At 44.6% G+C, this 25,862-nt stretch overlaps 1 pseudogene across 1 annotated transcript in view; it reads left to right on the top strand.

Moving 5' to 3' along the window:
* LOC308334472 (cadherin-22-like) overlaps positions 1-25,322 on the top strand; it is a 129,434-nt pseudogene extending 104,112 nt beyond the window's left edge. Inside the window, exons 8-11 of the transcript in view lie at positions 13,086-13,217; positions 17,497-17,584; positions 18,441-18,542; positions 24,765-25,322. The product of the transcript in view is annotated as a cadherin-22-like (transcript). The remainder of the gene's footprint in view (positions 1-13,085; positions 13,218-17,496; positions 17,585-18,440; positions 18,543-24,764) is intronic.
* The last annotated feature ends 540 nt before the right edge of the window (positions 25,323-25,862 follow it).

The raw sequence follows: 25,862 nt of genomic DNA, 5'->3' as shown, positions 1-25,862 counted from the left end.
ACACAATAAATATGCTATACATCCTATACACCGAATGAAAGCCCTGAATGTGTACTTTTACGAGGAAAACTCTCTGTTTAGCTCAAGAGTAGAAATCCTGGCGCCCGTGTGAGGGTTCCGGGTTTGTGTATTCCAAGTAGGAATAAGTCAGATTTTCTTATTCGTACAGTAAATGAGTAAATGAGGTGCAGGCATCAAACAGCAGTCAGCAGTTGTTTGCTTGTAAAATATAAGCCAAATTTTCGTTCAGAAAACTCCCTCTACTGTACCCTCTACTGTACTGTCACTGTACTGTACTGGCACACCCACAATCATCATATATACAGTACAGTTAATATGTGCGTGTGTTTGTGTGTGTGTGTGTGTGTGTGTGTGTGTGTGTGTGTGTGTGTGTGTGTGTGTGTGTGTGTGTTAGGTTGCGCACAAAATGGTGGAAAAACAACCATGCTGTTTTCGTGCTCAGACCCACCCAGCCACCCAGCCACCCACACACACACATAGCTCCGTAAGGAGTGGTTGCACCACTCAAAAATAAATCATAGTTTGCTTAAAAATAACTAAAGCTCACAATGCATCACATGACATTGCGAGCGATGTAGTGAGTGCTGTATTAAGTAATCGTGCATTAAACACATCACTCAGAAGAAACATGCTGTGGTACAGTACATGCTGTCAAGCTAAACCCAGCAGGGATCATTCATAATAGCACTTAAGTATGACTAATGAAGCAAACTCATTTATTTTACACCCACAAATTTGTGTAGTATATGCACTATGTTGCATAATGCAATGTTGTTAACTGTCTGAGGGGTCTCTTGCCCTGCATTCAGAAGCCAGTATTATGTAAATAACCTTCCTGTGTTGTTGTTTGTTCTGTGATGGAGAACAAAAACAAGTCTTTCTTTGACATATCCATAGAGTGGAGGTTGACACTTTTTACTGCTTTAGTTTGGATTTAGTGCTGTGCAGGTCAGCTCTAACGTCAACCACGCTGTTTGCTATTCACTCACCCCCCAAACAAACATCTGCACAAACCCTGCATTTAAAAAATAATGAACCAGATCAGTACTGAGACCATTGTTATAAACACAACTAAAAACAGGCTATGTTTGAAGTTTTGCTTAGAAAAGTCTCACTTTTGGCTCCATGCCACAGCAGTGCAACCACAACAAAACAGCACTTAATTGGGCCAGAACTTTAAATAATGTTGTCTTTAAATTAAAGCTAGTGCTCTTTTGCTCAGCAGCTTTTTAGCAACTTTGTATTTACTTGCAAAACAAAACTGCCACAGACTCACTAACAAAGTTGAGTCTGAAAATCAGCAAGTCTTAGCCTACTTCAACTTTCTCTGCAACAAATAGTATCATTTCCTGTAAAACAAATGAGTGAACGCAATGTTTGCATTTGTTGTCTTCTTTATGCAACAACTTGTGTCTATTCATGAAATATTATATATTTTCTCTGTCCCAAATCTGTGTGTAAACAACGCACACGCACACGCACACGCACGCACACACACACACACACACACACACACACACACACACACACACACACACACACACACACACACACACACTTACCTCCCTCCCTGCACAGAGATTAATTCATTTCAAGTAACCAAACTTTTTTGTGAACAAGATACACTTGTCCTCTCCCATTACCCCGAGTGTTTTTAAATTTTGGTGAAACGAGTCGGACGCAATCGGCAAGCAAAGTGATCTCGCGCTCACTTCTGCACAGCGCTTTTGGCAGGACGAAAGCTGCTACTCAATACTAGGGAACTGGAACCACCCGCCCCACAGACACACTGATTAACCCATTTTGGGCGGGAACCCCTTTTGGTGATAGCATTATGTTATATGCTTTAGCTGAAAAATAGCAGATCTACAAGCTATTTTTGAAAAAATCGAAGAACCACTGACATAGTAATTTAGCTTTTTCAGAAAACTGTCAGGATGTAGAAGACCTTTTTAGAATCTGATCTCTGGTCAAAATGGGTTAAATCACACACAGACACTATCCACAGGGAGAAGTGCACGTAAGCAGCTTATCTCCATAATTATTCAAACTTCTGTTTTCGTAAATGAATGCCCTACACTCGATCATACCACAACGTCATACAAAAGGTGCCGTTCGAAACGCTGGGCGAAGCAGCATGTTTTGAGCTTGATCTGCTACTTTTGCTGTTTTTGAATAAAAATCCTGAAAAGTAACAGTTATGGATATGGGGTTTCCACCCGACAGATGATATGATATCAAACGTACACATAATTCTTCGACCCTGGAAAATGTGCTGTAATTAAATACATTTATTGAACATGGATGATTCTTCTGAGGAATTGAACCACACCAGGCCAGGCTGTGGACATGGACATGGACTTGAATGATGAACCAAACATACATACAGACAAACACACACACAGACCTACCAGCAGATGAACAAAGGCACTCCAGCGCTATAGCCTTGAATACTTGTATTCAATTACAGCATTCAATGTTTAAATTACTTTACTTTAATGGCTTAATCCATTTTGGGGCGGGAAACCCTTTTGGTGTTTTAAACATTATGTTATAATTTAGCTATTGACAAATAGAAGATCTACAAGCTCATAGCGCGCACGAGTGGCGCGCTATGAGCTTGTAGGTCTGCTATTTTTGAAAAAACGTTAAAATGTGGCGCAAATCATTGAATATATATTTCAGAGCGAAGATTTTTAACTGAAATATTTGCTTCAGGGGGGTCCCTGGAACTACATATTTTGAGATGGGGGTCTGTGGCACAATAGAGATAATTCTGGGGGTCCAAAAAGGTTGAGCAGCACTGACATAAAATCATGGGTTTTTCAGAAAAATGTTAGGATTTAGAAGCCTTTTTTTAATCGACCTCAGTCCAAAATGGGTTAATCGTAGAAACAGCTGCTCTGAGCGCCTCTCTTCCTTTCAAGTTATGTTGCTGCAGCCGTCGTGTGAAAGTACTTCATGTCTTCTACCGAGAAGAAAGCGGCTGCCCCTTGCTGTCCTCTGACCCATGGATGGCCTCGCCACAGATGGGATCGTTTTTGGCGAAGTCTTCTGCGTCCATCTTTCCAATGATGCTAGAGATTTAAGGAGGTCAAACAAGGGAACCGCTTGCCATTTAATTAGGTGATTGTGCTTCAGAGAGCTTTTGCCACTCGATAAACTCCCACACATTGGCCTCTGTGGTTTGCTCAGGACCCTGAGACGATGCAAGGGCAAAACAGATCATGACTCTTCTGATGGCGCGGCACCGTCCACCCACCCATTAGCCAATTATAATATTGGATAGGATGGTTATGGTTATGTCTGATCCATGTGTTTGTGTTTGGAAGAATGCAGATCCCACACACTATCTTCACTTAAGTGAGGATAGTGTGTGGGATCTCAGTTTTTCCTGTGTCAAATCAGTGCATGGGGTGCATATCTTTGGTCCGACGTCCCAATAGTTCCGACACGCAATTGTCCGACACACTACCCCAAACCCTAACCTAGCCCTAACCGTACGCTGAAGCCATGGGTGAGTCTTAACCGACCACGTATGTGTCTTAACCAGCCACGTATGGTATGTGTCTTAACCGGCCATGTATGTCTTAACCGGCCACGTATGTGTCTTAACCGGCCACGTATGCCGGACTAACGTATGCCCCCCCAGTGCATGTACGCCATATTTTGTCATGTGTCATGTGTGTGTCCGTCCATTCACTATACCCACCATCCGCCCATTAGCCAATTATAATATAAGATGTTCGACGCCAGAATAGGGACGCTATAGGACACTATGGTTCATGTGGTTAAGCTAAAGAATGAAAACACATGCGGTGTAATTCTACAATTTCTACTGGTGGACCCAGTCAGCCATTTGCTGGTTGAGCATAATGTACGATGCTTTCTCTGCTGCAGCGTGAACACATCGCTGTCGATTCACTGGTAATGTGTGCATGGAAAGAAGTTCGATTTTGTGTCACAGATGGTTTGTGTCATTATGATTTTTGCCTCTGCTTTGTGCTTGTGTTTGTGTATGGGCGGGGCAGGCGTGCAGGTGCCTGTGCATGAATGTACAGTAATATATCGGAACCACATAAATGGGACGCAGAATAAATATTTCAAGTATGGTACAGATAATATAGGGTGAGTCAGTTTCTCTACTCCTGCAGAGTATGAATTGTACGCAGAGGCTCTACGAACAGTGCACACCTCAGTGAGCTCAAGGGCTCAAGGATTTATTTATCTAAGAGAAACCGTTTGACACCTTTACAACACATACAATTTGTCTTATCATCATGGTCTATATACTATATATATATATATATATATATATAGTACTAAAAGCACATGGCAAATTCATTGTGTAGTAGAAAACATTGTATAGCTATTGTATTGTGTGGACTCAATCTGTCAGTGTTAATTAAAAGGCTGTATTTCTATGGACACAGTCATCAGCATGAGCAACAAATCTGCCTTCGACTTTTCCCACCCACTTCATTCTCAACTAACACTTCTCTCTCTACCCATCTGTGTCCTTTGCCAAGTAGATTGATTAATTCAATCTTTATTTCCCACAGAAATCCTTAACATTTCTATGGCCAAGGGTCGTTGAACTGAATGGACGTTGGGCAGCAGCAACAACGACGCAACAATGGACGGGATGTTACGGTTCGCTCTTCATCACCTCTACATCCATGTGCTGTGGGTGTTCTGGGCACTTCAGCGCCACCAGAGGGCTCCTCACCTGGATGTCGTCTGCAATTACCTGATGAGCCTACAAGAACCAGGCCTGTCTGCAGCTCGGCGCCAGTTCTTCACCAGTCTACGGTTGGTAATGTTAGACAGCTAGATTTAGGCTCTCAGTGTTTTAGTGTTAGACAGTTAAACGTCACGCCGTTACTGTGCTATTCCCTTTACTCTGTGAACCTGCCATTGACTCAACCTTCTCTTCTCCCCTCCAGTGTTTCCGGGACCCGAGCTCTGTGGAGCAACCTGCGGACCCTGCACCTCCTTTCAACCCCCCGTGTTTGTGAATAAAAACCCGCCCGGGTGGGCTTTACTCATGCTGTGCCTCTCCTTGCTGTGCTTTTGGGTCACACCACACTCGAGTCATAACAGTAAGAACTGGCCAATTTGACCCAGCCAGCATGGAAAGAGAGCAGCCAGCTCTCCAGGCTCAGGGACAGGTTTTGGAGCACCACTCCCGCCTGCTGTCGGAGGCATCCGCCGCCGTTTTAAGTTTACAGCAGGAGCTCCGGGATGTTTCGGATCTTCAGCAGTCCCAAGCCTCTCAACAACACACTCAGGTTAAACAACTCACATCGCTGGTCAAGGATCTAGCTGACCAGGTCGCCACGCTCAACGCGCATCTCACCGCCGCTCCTAACCAGACGGCACAAGCGCCTGACACGGCCCCTGCACTGGCAGCGCACGCTCCTTTTCCCAGCCGGGAGCCCTACCTCACTGCCCCGGCCACCTTTGACGGTACTTTCTCCCTCTGCAGGGAGTTCCTCATGCAATGTGAGTACGTGTTTGATCTGCAGCCCAGCATGTATTCCACTGACCCCGCCCGCATAGCTTACATTACTAACTTAACCACCGGAAGGGCGCGCCGATGGATTTATGCAAGCCTTGAGGGTTCAGCCACGTACATGCAGATCTACAGAGACTTTGTGTTAGAGTTTAAGGCTGTGTTTGACCATGACGTCCCAGGGCATGACGCCGACACAGCTCTCTCTGCCCTCCACCAGGGCTATAGCTCAGTAGCAGATTATGCCACTGAGTTTCGCATCCTCGCCGCCCGCTGTGACTGGAACGAGCCTGCACTCCGCAGCGCGTTCATCCGGGGTTTGAGTGAGGCTACGAGGGATGCCCTGGCCGAGAGAGAGAGACCCCCCACTCTGACCGAACTCATCTCTCTGTCCATTTCCATTGACGAACGACGCCGTGCACGTAAGCGTGAGAGGGCTTCCCAGTATCACGCTGCTGTCAAGCCGTCTACCCCCGCCCACACCAGTCTCACTCGGCCCGAGCAAGTGCCATCTGCCCCCTCCAATCTCACTTGCGAGGAGGACGCCATGCAGCTGGGCCGAATCCACGTGACTTCCAGGGGTCGCTTATCTCCAGCTGAGCGTGAGCACCGCCGAGGACATAGACTCTGTATGTATTGTGCCAGCTCAGCGCACGGTGTTCGCTCCTGTCCTATTCTGCTCTCCAAGGTGTCCACTTCCCGGCCACCAGGGGGCGTAGTTTCGCCTATTCAGGGTTTTCGGGTAAGCTGTCTCACTACAACTTCCCAGCCCAGCACCAGTGTTGCCAAATTCCCTATCACTCTCGCCTGGCAGGGACAGACACTCACCATTCCTGCTCTCATCGACTCCGGGGCCGATGAGAGCTTTATTGACCTCCAGTATGCTCGGAGGGTGGGCCTCCCCGTGTCTCCTCTCAAGAGGTCCCTGCCTGCCTCCGCTCTGAATGGTCATCCCATGGGCCCTATCACACACCGGGCTCATCCTATCACCCTCACTGTCTCTGGGAACCATGTGGAGAGCATCTGCCCCTACATTATTCACTCCCCGGGCACTCCACTCATCCTGGGCAGACCATGGCTGGAGCTTCACACCCCCCATGTCTGCTGGAGTTCTGGGCGTATTCTCAGCTGGAGCGCCGCCTGCCAGGTCTGTTGCCTTCAGTCCGCCCCGACCTCCACCCAGGCTGAATGTCCTCCTGCCCAGGTCCCTCCACGGCGTCGGGCTCACCCCGACGTTCTCTGCCAGTCGCCATGTGGCGACTCCTGGAGGGGGGGTCCTGTTACGGTTCGCTCTTCATCACCTCTACATCCATGTGCTGTGGGTGTTCTGGGCACTTCAGCGCCACCAGAGGGCTCCAGAGCACTCCACAGCACCTCTCTCCCTGTTACAACCTCCTCACCTGGATGTCGTCTGCAATTACCTGATGAGCCTACAAGAACCAGGCCTGTCTGCAGCTCGGCGCCAGTTCTTCACCAGTCTACGGTTGGTAATGTTAGACAGCTAGATTTAGGCTCTCAGTGTTTTAGTGTTAGACAGTTAAACGTCACGCCGTTACTGTGCTATTCCCTTTACTCTGTGAACCTGCCATTGACTCGACCTTCTCTTCTCCCCTCCAGTGTTTCCGGGACCCGAGCTCTGTGGAGCAACCTACGGACCCTGCACCTCCTTTCAACCCCCCGTGTTTGTGAATAAAAACCCGCCCGGGTGGGCTTTACTCATGCTGTGCCTCTCCTTGCTGTGCTTTTGGGTCACACCACACTCGAGTCATAACACGGGAGGGTCATTTCGGCACACTAAAGTTCCGCGGCACATAGGTTGGGAAACACTGCACTAAAGGACCAGAACTTTTGCCTGCTATGGGAAACTGCTGTCTTACTGCTGCTAAATTAGGCTACTCCTTATGTGCTTTTTTTATCCTGACCTTTATACCTAGGTATAGTGTACCAATTTTTTTGTTTCATTCTTATTTTTAGCCTTATTACTACTTTTTTCCGAGTGCATGTGTTTGGTCCGACGGAGCATTGGTCCGATGCATTGGTCTGATCGACAACCTACCTCAAACCCTCACCCTAACCTTAACCTCCCCCGGGGCAGCACACCTAAACCTAACCCCAACCCTCTCCCTAACCCTAACCTCCCCCGGGGCAGCACACCTAAACCTAACCCCAACCCTTTCCCGACCCCCAGCGCAGACCCTAACCCTAACCTCCCCCGGGGCAGCACACCTAAACCTAACCCCAACCCTTTCCAGACCCCCAGCGCAGACCCTAACCCTATCCTCCCCCGGGGCAGCACACCTAAACCTAACCTCGGACCAATGCTCGTCGGATCATTGCTCCGTCGGATCATAGTATGCCTCCCCTTTTTTCCAGTGTCCCAGTAGTCCAAAAAAAGTAGATTAGGGTTAGGTCTAGTTAGGTTTCTAGCTTTGGATCAATGTGGTCGTCGGACTAAAGGCACATGGCACCTGACAACAATCTAGTTCTCAGATGTAGAGCACCACTCAGTTCACACGGGTGTGATTTTTACCTCTAAGACCAAGCAACACAAGCAACACCATGCACACAAGTATTCCTCCCTAGCCACCCACTTCCCAATCCTTTGTGCAAGTTTCTTGCGACTGCAAAAAACTTACCCTATATTGTTAAGAAAAAACAAGTTAAGAAAGTGAAACAGTTATGTGAAAAATTTCAGAATTTTACTGAGGCATTTACTGTACATAGTGTAGTCAAACATAGAGAAATATGCAATGTCTATTGTGTTTATAAAATTTATATAAAATGTACATAGATACAGTACAATAGATACAGACAGCATAAGGGCATACGGTGGAGGAACTAGAAATAATATGTGAAGAAAGAAAGAAACATGTGCAGTTGAGACCAAGGAAGCTGAACGAGGAAGTGTTGGCTGCATATAGCCCATTGCGCATGTTTCTTTCCTTCCATGGAGCACCATGTGAGCAACATGGCGGCGCCCTTACGGTCTTCGTGTCCCGTCCTCTTTAGACAGTCCTTGGATGCGTCTGCAAAAAAACAGAAACTATTTGCCGACGCTGCAATTGCAGCCGTGCACGAGCGTCATTTCCATCCACCAGCTGTATAAAATCAAGGAAGAGACGCCTGGTCTAAGCTGCATCTTACTGCTTCTTGGCGCTACTGTCAGTATACACCCGACAAGAAGCTATATAGAAGAATCAAGCAATAAATCAATCAATCAATCAATCAATAAATCAATAAATCAATCAATCAATCAATCAATCAATATTTGCTATACTTCCAAGTCAGTTTCTGTGGTGTTGAGTGTGTATGCCTAGTTCACACCAGAGCAAAACATGCTTTTGGTTGGCTGCCACTCTCACTGTCTCGCCACACAGTGGGACAGTGTCAGTTGCTCCAGTCCACAGTGGGACAGTGTCAGTTGCTCCTGTCCACAGTGGGACAGTGTCAGTTGCTCCTGTCCACAGTGGGACAGTGTCAGTTGCTCCTGTCCATGGTCAATGTGGTCATTGAACCACACAGTGGGACAGTGTCAGTTGCTCCTGTCCATGGTCAATGTGGTCATTGAACCACACAGTGGGACAGTGTCAGTTGCTCCTGTCCACAGTGGGACAGTGTCAGTTGCTCCTGTCCATGGTCAATGTGGTCATTGAACCACACAGTGGGACAGTGTCAGTTGCTCCTGTCCATGGTCAATGTGGTCATTGAACCACACAGTGGGACAGTGTCAGTTGCTCCTGTCCACAGTGGGACAGTGTCAGTTGCTCCTGTCCATGGTCAATGTGGTCATTGAACCTCGCCTTCTTTCTCAGAAGCAAATACTGCTGCTGGTGTTCGGCATTGGTCTGTTTGTGCCACATTGGACACAGTAAAACCTGGACTGTTTCCAGGGCTATAATTTAAAACTCTAGATGTTATTACTTGTGAATGTGAATGGATAGGAAAGCAGGATCATCTAGCACATTTTAGTCATCATCAGATTATAGCTGGCTGTTTGCTAGTTTTGCAACTGGCAATGATCACATTTGGCTGTACCCTCTTTGACTAACTCTCTTGTCGACTTTAATCTGAGGAGACATAGATGTCAATCAACAGTTTATGCTTTCAGTGATTGTCATTCTGGCAGCATACTAATGATCACTGTGTCCACTGCTGTGTTGATTTACTTTGAAGTTTGACCTCATTGCTTGCTCTGTTGTCATGGCAACTCTAGAATACCATTATCTCCTGTACTGCTGTTAAATGAGTTATGTCTGTGTAACTACTGTACATAATATTTTACAGATTACACGGAGGACAGTGCATTTGTTGACTACCTAATGACTGCATTATGCTGTCTATCTATACACATCTGATGGCTGCGATTACACGGAAGAATACATGAATGACTGGGCAGAAATACCTAAGAAGTGACATCAGGAAGGATGATATAACTAATCAACTAAGGACCACTGGTTGAAAACCACTACCATAGATGACTACATTTCTGAAGTGGTCCCTGATATATATATATATAAAAACGTTAGATAACCACTGGTTTAACCAACATTAAGCAAGCTACACTACAACTAAGCAACTACACATTAGAAACGAGTACCCCCCAAAAAAATACGCAACTACCAATATTTACAAGCAACTTTACCGGGAAAAAAAGACCAAGGTCTGTTAGCGGACATGGTAACACTGCCTGCAACAGAGTTCCACCTGGCCTTTCCATATATGCTTATTGGTCAGCTGGCTCTATGCAGTCAATGAAATAAGCCTGTGTAACCAGAAAGGACCATACACTCATGCAACAAAGCAGGTGTCAGTGCGGGCAGAGGTGGAAAGTAAAACATTTACTTAAGTGCTGTACTTAAATAAAAAAATTTAGGTACTACTTTTGAGACAAATATTGCACTTTTTTTGTTAGCTGTTACTCTATAGATTTGGATTATTATTACAAAACATACATACACTTCAGCCCTATATACAGTACTGTACATGGCCATTTGAAAATAGCAGATCTACTGTACAAGCTCACAATGTGTCGCGGTCAATCAATCGATTGTGTTCTGGCCACTGATATGCTATATAGCTACAGTGTCTTCTCATTCCCTTTTGCCATGCTACTGTTTCCACTACTAAGGAAACAGATTGCACAGTTTGAGTGTGAACGTCACCTACAGTATTGTGCTCTGATGCTGCTAAAGGGCTGGTGGGATGAGAGGGTGGATGAATTGTCATCCTCACCTCTGTTGAGGCGAGAGGCGTCTCTGTTTGCCCAGCAGTTCCTCCTAGGATATTTTCCTTTTTTGTCCGACTTCAAGCACAGGTCACTGTCGATGCTTTAAATGCTAAATGCGTGAACCAGCTATGCATAACATTCACCCATTCGCGCGCGCACACACACACACACACACACACACACACACACACACACACACACACACACACACACACACACACACCAATGTCAGAGGCAACCATGCAAGGCACCGATCTGTTCACCGGGAGCGGTAAGGGGTTCGGTGTCTTGCACAAGGACTCTTTTTCATGTCGGGATGTGCTGGGGATTGAAACTGTGCACACACACTCCCTGGATGCCAACGACGAACGTCTGCCCCAAATATTCCTCAACGGCCTGTTATAGCGCCACCATGAGGCCTATTTAGGCAAAACACATTTCTGTAGATAACTTTATCCATACATCACACAATTCTGTATACACTATCTCCATAGTCATGTGATCAACACGGACCTGCACAATTTCCCATCTTCCATCCCGATTGGCTAAGATTAGCTTTCAAAGCTAACATAATTGGTCCGTTTTGAACAAAATGTCACAAAATCAGCCTCACGGTGGCGCTATAACAGGCCAATTCCTGTTTTTACCTTTAACTGCATCGATCTGTATACAACTTATGTATGCACACTCCATAGAAACATTTTCCCTGCATCCCTGCATCTGCCGGTTATAGCGCCACCATGAGGCCGATTTCTGCAAGGATTAGCTAAGATTGCCTTCCAAACTTTTCAGGAGTAGCCCGTTTTGTACAAAATGCTGCACATGTCCTGCTCATCCAGAATTCTATCCTCAGAGATGCTATGAGTGATCTGGCTCTGCATTTCCTCAACAAAATGAGGAACATTGTTGCAAGAAACAATACAATACAATCAAACAAAAAAACATGTTTATATTACTCCTAAACATTTTGCCAAACATCACACACACTCCTGTGCCCAGAAGGGCACTTTTTCTAGTTTAATATATTTTTTTCACTATTGTAGTAGAGTTCAAATGGCAAGTTGGTAGAGGGGGAGGTGAGAGGTTAGAGAGAAAGTTAATGTTGGAATCTGCTGGTTAGGCCTCAAGTAATTTTCATTTGGAAATGGAATAGTCTTGTCAGCCCACAACAGCTAGCAGTATATTATATACCCAGTGGATGTCTGCTGGAGGGTAAAAAGCAGAACTCAATATTGAAGCAGCATGTAAAGCCAAATACATAATAGAGGTACAATTCACAAAGGGAGGCTTCAAAAACCGAGTGAATGAGGACACAGTACTTCAACCATGGGCAATTGGTTTACATAACACTGTAGGCTATTTTATACGGTTAGCCAAGCCTAATTTATACTCCGAAAGGAACTCTATTTTCAAGCCAATTTTTCCAGGAAGCATCAACATTGTACAATGGACCATACAATATCCTTAAAGGACCTACAGTATGACATAAAATTTAACTTTTTCAAAAAGAAAATTGTGTTTTTGAGCTACCCTGTGTATTTTCTATCCCCACAAATATGCAATTTTGAGGATTTCTCATCTTATAGGGGCTTTTATGGAAATTGCTCTCAGGAACAGCTCAACTGATTTGGTCGTATTTGTGATGTCATCAATGTCACCCTACTTTGTATAATTCCTCCCCCTCTTCAGTCTTCAAAAGTTAATAGGAGTACAAGAGTCAGAGCCATATACTGTAGGCTACAGACAAAAACCTCTTACTATACAAATCTATTACTACTATAGACTACTATTACTATATCATACTGTAAGCTTTCAAATTGAGGCTTTCTATTTAAAGTATTAATTTATGTTGCACTGTATATTATTATCAGTGTTTCCCAAAGTTTTCCATTCCAAGGACCACAAAATAGCCATTAGTGTTCAGGTGTGTGAAACGGGTAAAATAACTATAGTAATAATAATACAAATAGCCAAATAGTGTACTTGTGAATATAGTTTTTTCTTGTGAAGTAGTAACATCGCGCAGAAAAGAATAGATAATAAATTATAATTAAAAAAAAGGAATGCCTGTCTACAACTGGCAGCCCAGTGGCAACCTGTGTCTACGCTACACTTCCTCTGCCAACCTGGGGAGGCAGCGGACTGACCTCATGCTTCCTTCTATGCATGAGTAGTCCAAGCTGCTTCTTTTCACCTGACAGGAGAGGAAGGGACACATTATTCTGACCAGTTCCTTTCCCCTCCATCAGGCGCCAGGGGGATAAACCTGTGTCTTACTGACACTTCTTCTCTTCTCTATGTGTTCCATCTCTCACTCCCCAGTTAGTCCACACCATCAGCGTGGTGGACAGAGATGAACCCCAGTCTGGACATCGCTTCTATTTCACCCTGGCCCCCGAAGCCTCCAGCAATCAACACTTCACTCTCTGGGATGTCAAAGGTGAGAGGGCAAAGGTCACTGGCAGAGACGTGGAATGAGGTTGGGCATGGTGAGCGATTCTCCACTGGCATGAAACCACGCTGTTGTGTTAGAGCAACAGACCTATGCAGCTGTAAGAGCAGGCAGCAGTAAAAAGTAAAATAAGAGCAACTGAAGAGTACACAGTAGCCGACTACAGTACATAATGATAAACACTGTTGTATTTCACTGACATTTCACCATAAGGTCATACTGAATGTAGAGGAATGCGTTAACATGGAGTTGCACTAACCATTTAGCTCCCAGGGAACTACTGTCCAAGACGAGAGTTAAAGTCAAAGGTCAAGTGAATACCTAAAGGGGAAACTATGGAGCCAAATAGCGTTTGTGAATACATTTTTCTTATCAAGTATATAGTTACATAATCACAAGGAAGTATTTAAAGGCCACTAACATTCTTTAAGTAACTGACCACCCGGCCCTGGTGCAGTAAATTCCCAATAATTGCATACTCTGTACTACACATAGTTAAAGACAAACATTTTAAATAACATTGAACTGCTCTTAACACTCTTTGGAGAGAAAATAATTAAACATATTCAAGCAACGTGATTATCTGTAAATGTATTCCCTAAGAATTGTATATAAATCGTACTATACCATCATTAATGATGTATGGTAAATATTTTGTTTACTACAAATTCAATAAACTATTATAGCCTACTCCCTACTTTAATAGATTGTCAACAACTTTCATAATTGACTAAAATGTCATCATGAATTAAACATGTTTTTTTTGTTTTGTTTTCTGTAAACCTAACCCGGGCCGTTTTTTGATGCAGTTCTGCATAATGTAAGGCTTAGGCTACAAAAGATCCCTCATACTGCTGCAACTTTATTTGGACATACACTTTGCCTGCCTGGCCGCCTCTGTGTGCTGTTTAAAAAAACATTGTGCCTTTAGAGCCAAGTTGAATTGGATGTTTGCGGACGCCTGCTTGGAGATGTGTACCTAAGTGAATGTGACGCACGGCTAAATCAAGATTGATGTGAGAATGTCAGGGGAGTGGACCTGCATGGCGAAGGAAATGTCACCATGCGGAGGCTGCTTTGGTACTTGTACTGTACTGTATCTGCACAATTGTGCTGAAAGCCCAAGGCTTCACTCACACCAATACATCTAGCATACAACAATGCTGCATGGTAGATGTAAACAAAGGGTAAGTGTCATGGCCGCCCCAATGCATTTCCAATGGAAGTCACATGGTTTGACACAACATTTTTGTTGTACGGCTTTCGGCTGTGTTTCGACTGCCCCCCTCCCCCTCATACAACAAAAGTGTTGTGTCAAACCATGTGAATTACATTGGAAATGCATTGCGAGCTTGCAACAGTCAACACTCAGCTATAAAACAATCTGTTGTGCAGGTATGAGTGAAGCCCAAGAGCGCATGGACAAAATGCTCACTCGCAAAGCAAACACCATACAGACACTCGGGCAGACACACACGCACACACACACACACACACACACACACACACACACACACAGACAGACAGACAGACAGACAGACAGACAGACAGACAGACAGACAGACAGACAGACACTGTCATTGGATGTACTTCCTCTCATCCCCATTATGACTATGATCAGTGCGTGCGTGCGTGTCATGAAAGACAGATGCGTAGAAAGAAAGATATATATATTTGAGCGATCGAAATAAGAATTGGCCTAAAGCCCAAATCACACCAGTAGAGACTCCTTGGGACAAAAGCGTTTTAAGGTCAACCACACCAATGCAACTCATTGAGTTGCAATGAGTTGCATTAGTGTGGTTGACCTTTAAAATGGTTTAGTCCCAAGCAGTCCCTACTGGTGTGGTTTGGGCTCTCTCTCTCTCTCTCTCTCTCTCTCTCTCTCTCTCTCTCTCTCTCTGTCTGGCTCCCTACAACATACAGTATATGTATATCTAAACAAAGTCAGGCAGAGCGCAGCACAGACCTTTATCCTCCCACCTCCCAGTCCCTATTTTCCACTCCAGTGTCTTCTCTACATTTTGTCAACCTGTCACACTCAATCTGTCACTGTCGTGTTCTCCCTATCACGGCCTCACAAGACCTCCCCAAGTTGGCAATTGTTTGCTGTTGCCGGGAGACACAACAAACACAATCAAATGTTTCTCACCTTCTACAGAGAAACCCGTGACAAACATGTTATCTTGACAATGTGACAATTTCACACTTAACACTTAGCCCGGATACGTTCCCTCAGTCCTTATACGCTCATTCTGTAGCTCCGAGATGAGGTCACGAATCCAAGACCTCCCATTGCGTTTCAGAAACGGTGCATCGTTTCCACAACTTACGCTGCTTATACCCATTTCTGCAGATTGTATCCAAAAAGTGCAGGTCCGATAATAAATTTCATTTAGGAGCGGCCAAGAAAGTCTTGGAATGAAACAAGCATTTAAATCGGTTGTTTAGTCAGCCACTTCCATGTTTTTCAAGGAAGTTGAAACGCTTTAGCGCCTCCACGGCGCCTCCCCTGGCCGAATGTGGAATTAGATTTTCCAACTGACTTCAGTTCAGTCAACATGCACGCGCACAACTTCCTTGAAAAACATGGAAGCGGCTGACCAAAACAAGCGATTTAAATGCTTGTTTCATGCCACAACTTGTTTAACCTGTTTAAATCAAACTTTTGTTTGTGTTGAGTTTAGTGGAGTCGCTGGAAATAGTCAAACCAAAATGCCTGAATCTGCCCTATAGTCCGTCTAAACTTAAAGCCTCATTTATGCTTTGTCAAATGACAGTGTTGCGACGCGCTGTGAGCTTGCAGATCAGCTATTTTCAGCGAGCAACATCCTCGGCATCATGGAGTGTCAATGAAGTGTAAGACAAGAGGGAGTCTCCTCTGAGGCAGTTAGAAAGACTGATGGACGAGACCACTGTGTAAAAGTCAAAAGGACAATGTCATGGGAGTTGCACTCAGCACAAGTTCCCCTGCATAAACGGTAACATGAAGATTGTACACCACACGTGCCAGAGAAGTGCTTGTGGATGGCGAGAATGACAGTGATATATGTTCCCGGGAGATGGATTGCTTTGTATCCCTTATCCGAGTATATCCACAGAAGCTGCTCTGACTATTATTTGTCAAATCCTCCTCCCGTATATGCTGTGATACATTTGTCTATGTCTCCTGGGAAGAGTGAGTATACACACACTGCTGAAGTTTAATTTCAAACGGTGACGTTTTCCCCTTTTTCTCTCTCGTCTTTTTTATTTGACTGAAAATGATTACCCGGTGAATGTTAACACCACGCAGCCAATTCACTTTGCTGTTGTAATGATTCAACCCTGAGTGTGACAATGCCCCCAGATGGAGTGGTCCTCGAACTGCTTATTTTGTTGGATTATCTCTGGGGTTCGTCATCCGTCATTTGTCCCGTTCCTGTCTGTTTATTCGAGTTGCCATGCAGGATTACAAAAATACATCTATTTATTATTACACAGCAAACACAACATCCTCTCATCCAATCAGGGACCCAATTATACAATACCTTGAACTAATTTACTGTTATAATTGATTCAGTCAAGCGATGTTGCCCTGTTGCCCCTTGTTAAGTGTTGACTTGATGCCATATGTAGTCCATCTGAAGAAAGCGAGGATTATACAGAGACATTGGAGATGGAGTCACTTGGATGGGGTGATGAGAGGGGAGGGAGGGAAGACGGGTGAAAAAAAGATCCTGGGAATTGCACTTGTGTCCTTGTTTGGACATGTGGAGTTTGCTTTGGAGTTGCCCAAACTGCAAGTGCACATTTGAGTGAGGGAGTCTGCTATAAACACAACACGAGATATATAGCTAGATAGCTATAAACATAACATGAGATCACGACACTGGAATCGGGATTCGGTATCGATTAACACAGAAATTGAGGTATCAGGGATCGGATCAGAAGCGAAAAAAGTGTATCGGAACATCCCTATGGCAATAAGTAATTTAAAGTCCTTACCTGTGGTGTGTAAATTCTAATATTATATTCCTGAATGCTTTACAGCATAATCTATTGGTGATCAACATTCTACTATACCTGTACAGCGTTTTTTTCTTAATGGAGCTCATATAGCTGAAGTTCAGGAGCAGGACCAAACCTCCAATGCAGCTACCTCCACCTCCTATCAAGCCACCTCCATCTCAGGCCACCTCCACCCCTATATTACCAGCCCATCTAACCTTGGCTCTCCCCTGTTCTCATTTCTCGTCACCCCTCCCCCCCCTCCCCCTTTCTCTCATCCTCCCCCTACAGGTTCCTGACGGGGGTCTGACGTGCCTCGGGAGCACGCCGGATCCCCCGAAGCTTCCCCACCTCGGCTCAATCCCCGCCGCAGCCGATGGTCCGTCGTGGGCCAACACCCCGCTGTTGTGTTCATATAATCATGTCCTTCCTGTTTCAATAAACCTGTTAAATGTTTCCATTGGTGGTGTGTGGTCCTTGATAGTGAATGTATATTCTTTCCTGATCTATGCTGTTCTTGTTCTGTGTCCACGGATGTTTTACACATACAACAAACAAACAAACAAACAAAAGAAATCGGACAAAATCTGATTATGGAGTTTACATGCTGAAACTAAAAACATTGCACTTGCAGTCTTAGGGTCGATTCATACTCCTATTTTAGAGCCGAATAAAAGTCGGTTCGGCGCTGTAGAGCCTACAATTTGACGTCATTTGAGGTTCGGGGGGGCGGGTACCGTCCTAAAGTCGGCTCTTCGGTGCTACTGAAATTTTCTGACGAGCCGAAATCATTTCGGCACTACAGCGCCGAAACAGGAGTATGAATCGGCCCTTACAGTCAAGTGCAAACATCTTGCCTTTGATTGTGACCTTTACGTTTGATCTTTTCAATCTAAAAGTTAATTATTTTCCTGGAGCACTATAAGTTTCATGACAGTTCCATTGCCAATTGGCATAATGGTGTGAGTAATGAACTGTACAACTGTAATAGCTGTGTCTCTAGCACGCTTACTGTGATTAAGACCCGACCTTGATTGGGATTATCAGTCATGTTTATATGGGTATTATACTACGTATACATTGGGGTATGATTGAGTTTACACTGGCAATGTAAAAATAAATAACTGGTGTCAAAACGTGGTAAAACACAGCGGTAGATGGTGGTGCATTAGTGAGATTCAAGGGCCGCTTTTTGAATACAAATGGGGTGCTTCTTTTTTCTCTTTGCACTACAGATGGAGCCATCCAATCCTGCAACGCTACAGCCTACGTGATGAGTGCTGCTCTCAGCCCCGGAGCTCTCATAGCGCTGCTGGTCTGCATGCTCATCCTTATCGGTAAGTGTTCATCATAAGTATGATGAAGGGGCACGGGGGGTTCCTCTTCATCACGGACACACCTTCAACAACAGCACGTCCATCACATTTCCCGTCAGAAAGGTGCTCTAAAGTGGAAATAAACGGTTTCTAGGGGCGGCCGTAGCTTAGTGGTAATCATAAAGTCATCGGTTCGCCTCCCTGCGAGCCCGTGTCTACATGTCAAAGTGTCCCTGAGCAAGGCAATTAACCCCTAACAGCTACCCCTGAGCGCTCATTGTGAAGAACCACAGCCATCAGCCATCGGTGAAGCTCCATGGGATCACTCCCACAATTCTGTTAATATGACAGCAAACAGTGAAATCCTGAGTGCTAATGTGCTGTAACTCACAGTGTATACATTTAACCAAAATGGACTCGTAGGGTCAAATCTTACATGCTGTGTATGAAGAAAGTACTGTAAAAAAGGTTCATTGCACTCAGAAATTCATGCATTCATCTATATTTCAGCATTGAAATCACACACACGCACAGCAGCAGGAAAACAAGGTACAAAAATACATGAAAGGGGATACATTTTCCATCATTCCTTCACGGGTGACTCACGTCGGACATTTTGTTTGTGCTATATTTTGTACGAAGGGACAGCTTCTTCTGCATGTACGACGTACAGCCGATGCCGCCTGGATTTATCAGCGACGTCAAGTCACTTTGTTTTCAGCCCCCCTTTGGGGGGCTGAAAACAGGCAAAAAGAGCTGCCTCAGCACTGTATCCCTTTGGAACAGAAGGCTTTAAATAGACAAGCCTTTCTGCACTTTCTCTGTTACAAAGTTGTTTGTGAACGCGAGCCCTACACATACACATACGCATGCACACACACTCACGTACAAAAACCGAAACTGTCAAACACAGATACACAACCACAAACTAATACATATGCTATATTACACTCAAACACAAACGTGCGAGCACGCACACACGCAACGCACATTCTCTCTCTCTCTCTCTCTCTCTCTCTCTCTCTCTCTCTCTCTCTCTCTCAGAGGAAGAGGAGGGCCTGAGAGGGTTAGCATTGTCATCACTAAAAGTTTGATGAGCCGGCTCTCTCACTCTCCTCATCCTGCTCTTCTGAGCCACAGATAAAGAATCAAGATGTTTTGTCTCCCTGGTGCGCAACACTATACATAATGTTTTACATTATGTGGGCTGTGAATGATGGATGGTGTGACACAGGGTTCGCTTCAACCTTGAATAACGGGTTGCTTGTTTTGCTTTGCTTTCTTGCTTTGAAACAGCCTCTGAAATGAGGCGAGTTAAAGCCGTGTTTCCCATTAGCCAAGACATATTCCGGTGTGGCGACTTCGAAAGAAGGAGCATGATTTCTAAGTTTCTAAAAGCCAGAAATTCTGCATACTGTATATATAACCTCTGGCCTCCAGAGGTTATATGTGTTGTTGGTAAAGTGCCAATGTTTGTTGCTCTGGAACTTATACAAACAAACTTAATGTAAGCGTCTAAACTTGCCAAGAAGCTCAAGTTCATCTCCCCAAAAAAACTTTTTGTCTATCGACTACTCACCCCATGGACACTTGAATTTGTTGATATGTGTGTGTATATTTTTGTCACATTTAACTACCGTGCAGTGGTTCCCTGTGGAGACACAAAGAGACTCCTTTCTTTATTTCATGGTGTCAGATTTAGGGCTGCAAATTAGCAATAATTTAAACATTTATTATTAGATATTAATGTGAAATATTCCTACAGTGTCACGCCATATACAAGTTCACAACGCACCACAGTGCATTTTTGTAGATCGCCTATTTTTCGATACTTTTGAAAAGGCTAAATTGTATATAAAATAAAATAAAAGTCCTCCAAAATCAATGCATTTTGTAAATCCGATTATCATTATTATAATTATTCATTTAAATTGATTAAATCAAATAGTTGTATTAACTGTTGCACTTGCACACCTAGTCAGTTTGCACTGGTTGTGACAAACCAGTCACCGCAGATTCAACTGAGTGCTGTTGAGTGGTAGAAAATACTCCCTCACGGCTGGAGGCACAGATTGAGTGGAAACACCTGATGCTGCCTGACTGTCCACTGTGTGGACAGTAGAATGTAGGAGCTGCAAGTGCTGGGCTCAGGGGAATGAAATTGGACAGCAGTGTTCCAACAGTGGTATTAATAGAGTAGCTGGACTGGAATGAGCCGCCATGTGAAAGCTACAGCAATCATCAAATTAGCCAATACTTTGCTGCTCCCTCTAAAAGCATGACAACATACTGTAATGTACTGTACACACAGATGGATAAGCTTTGTCCTGTTCTTTCACGGACAATACACACTAGCCTAATAAGCCAGACTCAAATCACCACCGGCAGGCAATTTGTTTTTGCCAACGGCTGATTCGGTCTGGCTTATTAGCCAGGCTAAATACACACATGCACTTCCAATGCACACAGTCATATACGGACATTTGAAGAAAGCATCTTTCCACCCTTAACAGGTTTACACCTGGAGTCCAAAAGTTGGGGCGAAACATTCAATTTTTTTTATATCGAAATTGTATTTAAAAAAATACAATAACGTCAAATCTGTAAGTAAGTAAGGGCATAACTGCATAACCTTTGTAGTGAGGGACTGAGCGAGCAGCCCCACCCACACAAGCACACAGCCATTAAACAACCTAGCCCAAGCAGAGAGCGGGCTCCTAATTACCCTATAAAGCAAACAGTCCCTCTATCAGTTAATTTAAGGGGGCCCGATGTGATGAATCCATTCCACTGCGCTGCGGCATCTGCACGCATCCGTTCCAATTACCAGCCATCTGCCGTGATGAACTCCTGGGCTCGCTCAGCCAGCGTGGCCCAAGGGGAAATGAGCCGTCTTGTCAGGAACGCTTATCGAAACACCTGTACACAAGGGGGGCCCTACAGGGCTAACCTGTAGCTAGATACTGTAGGCAACCCGTGGCAGCAGTAGCGTTTGTGGTGTGCATAACAGATACAGTGATGTATGAGTCTGACTCACGCACACTGGCAAGATTTAAGTCAAAAGTGAATGTCAGACTATCTTGCCAATCCTGCCAATAGCATGCAGTATAGTAAAATAAATAATTATCCCCAAACAAAAGCACATTACCGCCACCCGCAGTGTGATGGATGATGGAAATTACATGTCCTGCATTTACAGGAAGCAGCTGATCTGTATGTACGAAACAGTTTGCAGTGTCAAGGTCCCCACCTCCCATTACTCTCCTCATCAGTGAGAATTGAGAGTAATTGTCTGAGCGAATGCTTGGCACACATGGCGGCACGCTCCAGAGCCTATCACGTAGCTGTGACGGCTTCCTGGACCCCGTGGCAATTAACTCCCATTTATAGAGGAGAATAAACACAATGAGCTGAGATGCCGGCATCCCGACGGACCGCACCAAACAATGCAAGTGGAGTGTGACTGTACATTATCAGTCAGAGATATTGCATAAAAAGCCCCCAGACGCTTTTCAGTGAGTTTTTCCTCTTCGCCCGGGCGCCGCTCTTCGGAGCGGGTCGTTTTCCCCTCAGCAAGTTAATTTTTCAGGTCATTTACAGTTACACCAAATAAAGACAATTACTGGGACCTGCAACAAGTCATTTGTATATGATTAATATGCTTGTCACAGACTCTCTTAGTGCTTAGTGAGTGGAAAAAAGTGGAAAACAAATATCGTGAGCCACCTACCAACTTCCAAGGTTACGGAACGTGGGGTTACATACTTTACAGCAGTGCTTCTCAAAGTGGGGTCCTGGGACCCTCGGGGGACCCTGGGTGTGTTTAATATAGCATCAAATTATATTTAACCACTTTAACCCTATATACATCAGCAATTTTGAAAATAGCCGATCTACGGGCTTGTAGATATGTTATTTTCCCCAATGTTTTCAAAACATATTTAGGAAATCTTGGATCAGGGCCTGCTTGACATGAAAAGGTTTGAGAACCACTGCTTTACTGTATTTGCAGTCCCCTTTATGCCACACATAAGCACGTACCATCCATCTAGTTTGAGCGCTAACCGATCTGGCCATATATCTCATTTTACCCGAGCATGGCTGTAGTCATGTGAGCCTTAGAGCATCAAACATTCTGTGCCATCCTGGGCAGCACAGACACCATAATAGATGGTCTGTCTTCTATTGCGGGTTTGCTCCAATTTGTGTACGTTCCAGAAGATGTATTGCACCGCACCGTTTAATGATCTATCTAAGTGTCCTCTCATCGGCATGCGTTTGCTGTACCTGCTCAAGGTCCCTGTTGTGAAAGAGAGAGAGAGAGAGAAGAGACAATTAAGGAATGCATGGAGAGTCCTTGCTACAAAACAATCTGACTTGACATCTACCCTTGTAAAATGACTGATCACACAAGATTAAAGCAATATAATTCCCATTATTACTAGGCAACCTAAGGCCTTGGTTGATAAAAGAACACTTTAGTGTGAATGATTCACATTTGTATGCAGTGATGTTAATGATAACATAAAAAAGCCCAACAATCATTCCACTATGACACGGTTGTTACAACTAAACAGCCATGTCTAATTATCTAGAATCCACCGGTCCTGTGTTTGAGCCACAATTCTACGGGCTCCACCTAAGCGGCCTGAAAGACCAATCATAATACTGAACTCATACAAAGAGACCATGTGTGAGATCAGACAGAGTAACACCTCATAACAACAGTGGGGTCATCACTACAGGAGAGAGTTCATGTTCACTCACCACGAGGGATTATAATATTTATACTATTGCACTTGCCAGAGAGAACAAAGTCATAATGCGGGTGTGTGTGTGTGTGTGTGTGTGTGTGTGTGCGTGTGCGTACATGCGTGCATATTTCTTTCTTCCAGTGGGACAGTGCAGCTGTGCCATATATACGGTCTAATCGGGCCCCTCACTTCACACAAGTGTGCGTCTTTTCATATTAATGTAAATTAGCACTCTAATTTCCCTCAGCATCCATAATTCATAAAGATGTGTGGTGGTGTGTTTTCGTTATCATGATGGGAAGTGGTGGTGGTTGTTTGTTGTCATCATGAGCCACATCTATAGTTGAAGTTCCCAAGGGAATCAGAGCATCCCTCAGGAGGAATTTTGCGTGTGTGTGTGCGTGTGGGTGTGCTCGTGCGTGTGTGTGCGCACGTGCGGTGGGGATTTATGGACTTGAGCGTCTGAGTGAATTGAGATCTGCTTAATCACATATGTAGGCAGTGATTTATATAACTAAGATGCATACAGCCTTTGTTTTCCTAATTTCATTAGTCCATTATAAGGGATCCATCCAAACTATCTTATTTTATTAATCCAGATTTATACCTAAACTTCATTGATTTATTTAGATGCGTGCAGCCTTTGTGTTCCTCTCGTCTCATTAGTCTATTAAGGGATCCATCTATATATATATTTTTTTTTTTATCCAGACTTTATTGACCTCGCCATTGTTCTATCCATATGTACAGTAGTTGGTGTCCTCTGTCTCTCGGCAGTGATGTACAGTAAACTTTAACTCTGTGGTGCTTTGGACTCACTTGACATCCACACTTGAACGATTGACATCCCTTAAGCCTCTGAAATCATATTTCTGGGCAAAGCAATTAGGATTGTGGAAAATCAATTCTCATGCAAATTAAAGTTAAAATATAATTTGAGAAAGCTTATTGTCTTTATAGGGAGGATCAAAGTTACGGAAATTAGAACGTGTGTGATTTTAGCCTCCATGAAGTTCATTTTCATACTTGCAAATTTGCACATTCCCAGTGCTTGACAGAAACCTTATTGAAGGACCTGACTTTGCATTTTAATCCCAGGGGTTCAGTTGGTTATGTCTTTATATTTACTTTGATGAAGTGCACTTCCTCTTTTACCATCGACCTCTTCAAACCTTTCGCCTGACAGCTCGTATTCCGTATTATAAATATATGTATTATGCAGTCCCTGAACCTCATTCAAGTCACATGATTTCACTTAATGACAGTTTTCAACATCCTATGATTTGCGCCATTTACCTCAACCCAGTTCTATATTGGGGGCCTCATTTAACAACGTGTGTAATGCTGAACAAAAACAGTAAACAGTAAACATCGACTGTCCATATGATTTAATATCACAATACCCACCAGATGATAATCTTTAGTTTTATGTCTCTCTCACGGCCACTTCTCTCTACCTCTCTCTACCCTTTCCCTCTTTCTATCAAAGTCCTGGTCTTGCTGATCGTGAGCCTCAAGCGGCGCAGGAAGGGCCATCGGATGTCCGAGGACGAGGAGGACATGCGCGACAACGTCATCAAGTACAACGACGAGGGCGGAGGCGAGCAGGACACGCAGGCGTACGACATGAGCGCCCAGAGGAACCTCTACGACTTCCCCGAGGCCAAGAGCTGCTCCTCCGACTCTGGGCCGGCGGACCTACGCTCGCTGCCCCAGTGGGGCCAGCCGGACGGGGGTGGGAGGGGGCGGCGCAAAAGGAGGCGGGGCAGCTGCGGTGGCGGCGGCGGACTTCACTGTCTTTTAAGGCTACCTACGCAAGCAGGTGGAGCAGGCGGACGCAGACCTGTCGGTCCTGCCGTACGACTCTTTCCAGACGTACGCCTTCGAGGGCAACAGCTCGCCGGCGCTCTCGCTCAGCTCCATCCACACGCTGTCCACCACCTCGGAGCAGGATTTCTCCTACCTCGGCGACTGGGGGCCGCGCTTCAAGCAGCTGGCGGGCTACTACGCTCCCCCGGGGAACACAGAGGAGGAGGAGGGGTCCTAGCACTGAGCTAGGTTTGCACCCGAGACCTTAAAACTCTCCGCTGTGCTCTTCTGCCTGTAAGGTTACTTCTTATATCCGCCTCCTCCTCTGACCCTCGAGCGTTCCACTGAAGGCCTATTTATACTCCAGGTGATGAGGTGACCACAGTTTCTGTGGTCACCTCATATCGAATAGTAGATTAAAAAAAAAAGTACACAATCACAGAGAGCCAACTCACTATGCCGAATATAAGACGACCCCCATTTTTCATGACTCACTTTGTGGAAAAAGAACATTTATTGTCAAACTGTCTAGTCCCCGATTATAATACAACCCCGTTTTTCTTGAATATTTCCATTGGAAATCTTATATTCAGGCCAATTTAGTGTATAGGGCCCCTAGAAAGGCCTAAAGTGCCTGGAAGGTTAGTCAACCTAACAGACAATAATTAGCTGAAGAGTATACACAATGCATGTTTACAAAATACACTCTAGAAATATGAATAGACCATAGATAAATAGAAAGACATTAAATATCAATGAATTATAACTGTGATTTATA

This window comes from Protomyctophum bolini (genome assembly GCF_963924005.1).
Source record: "Protomyctophum bolini genome assembly, chromosome: 2".
Classification (NCBI taxonomy): domain Eukaryota; kingdom Metazoa; phylum Chordata; class Actinopteri; order Myctophiformes; family Myctophidae; genus Protomyctophum; species Protomyctophum bolini.
The sequence above is the reverse complement of the archived record's forward strand: the minus strand, read 5'-3'. Positions and strand labels throughout refer to the sequence as shown.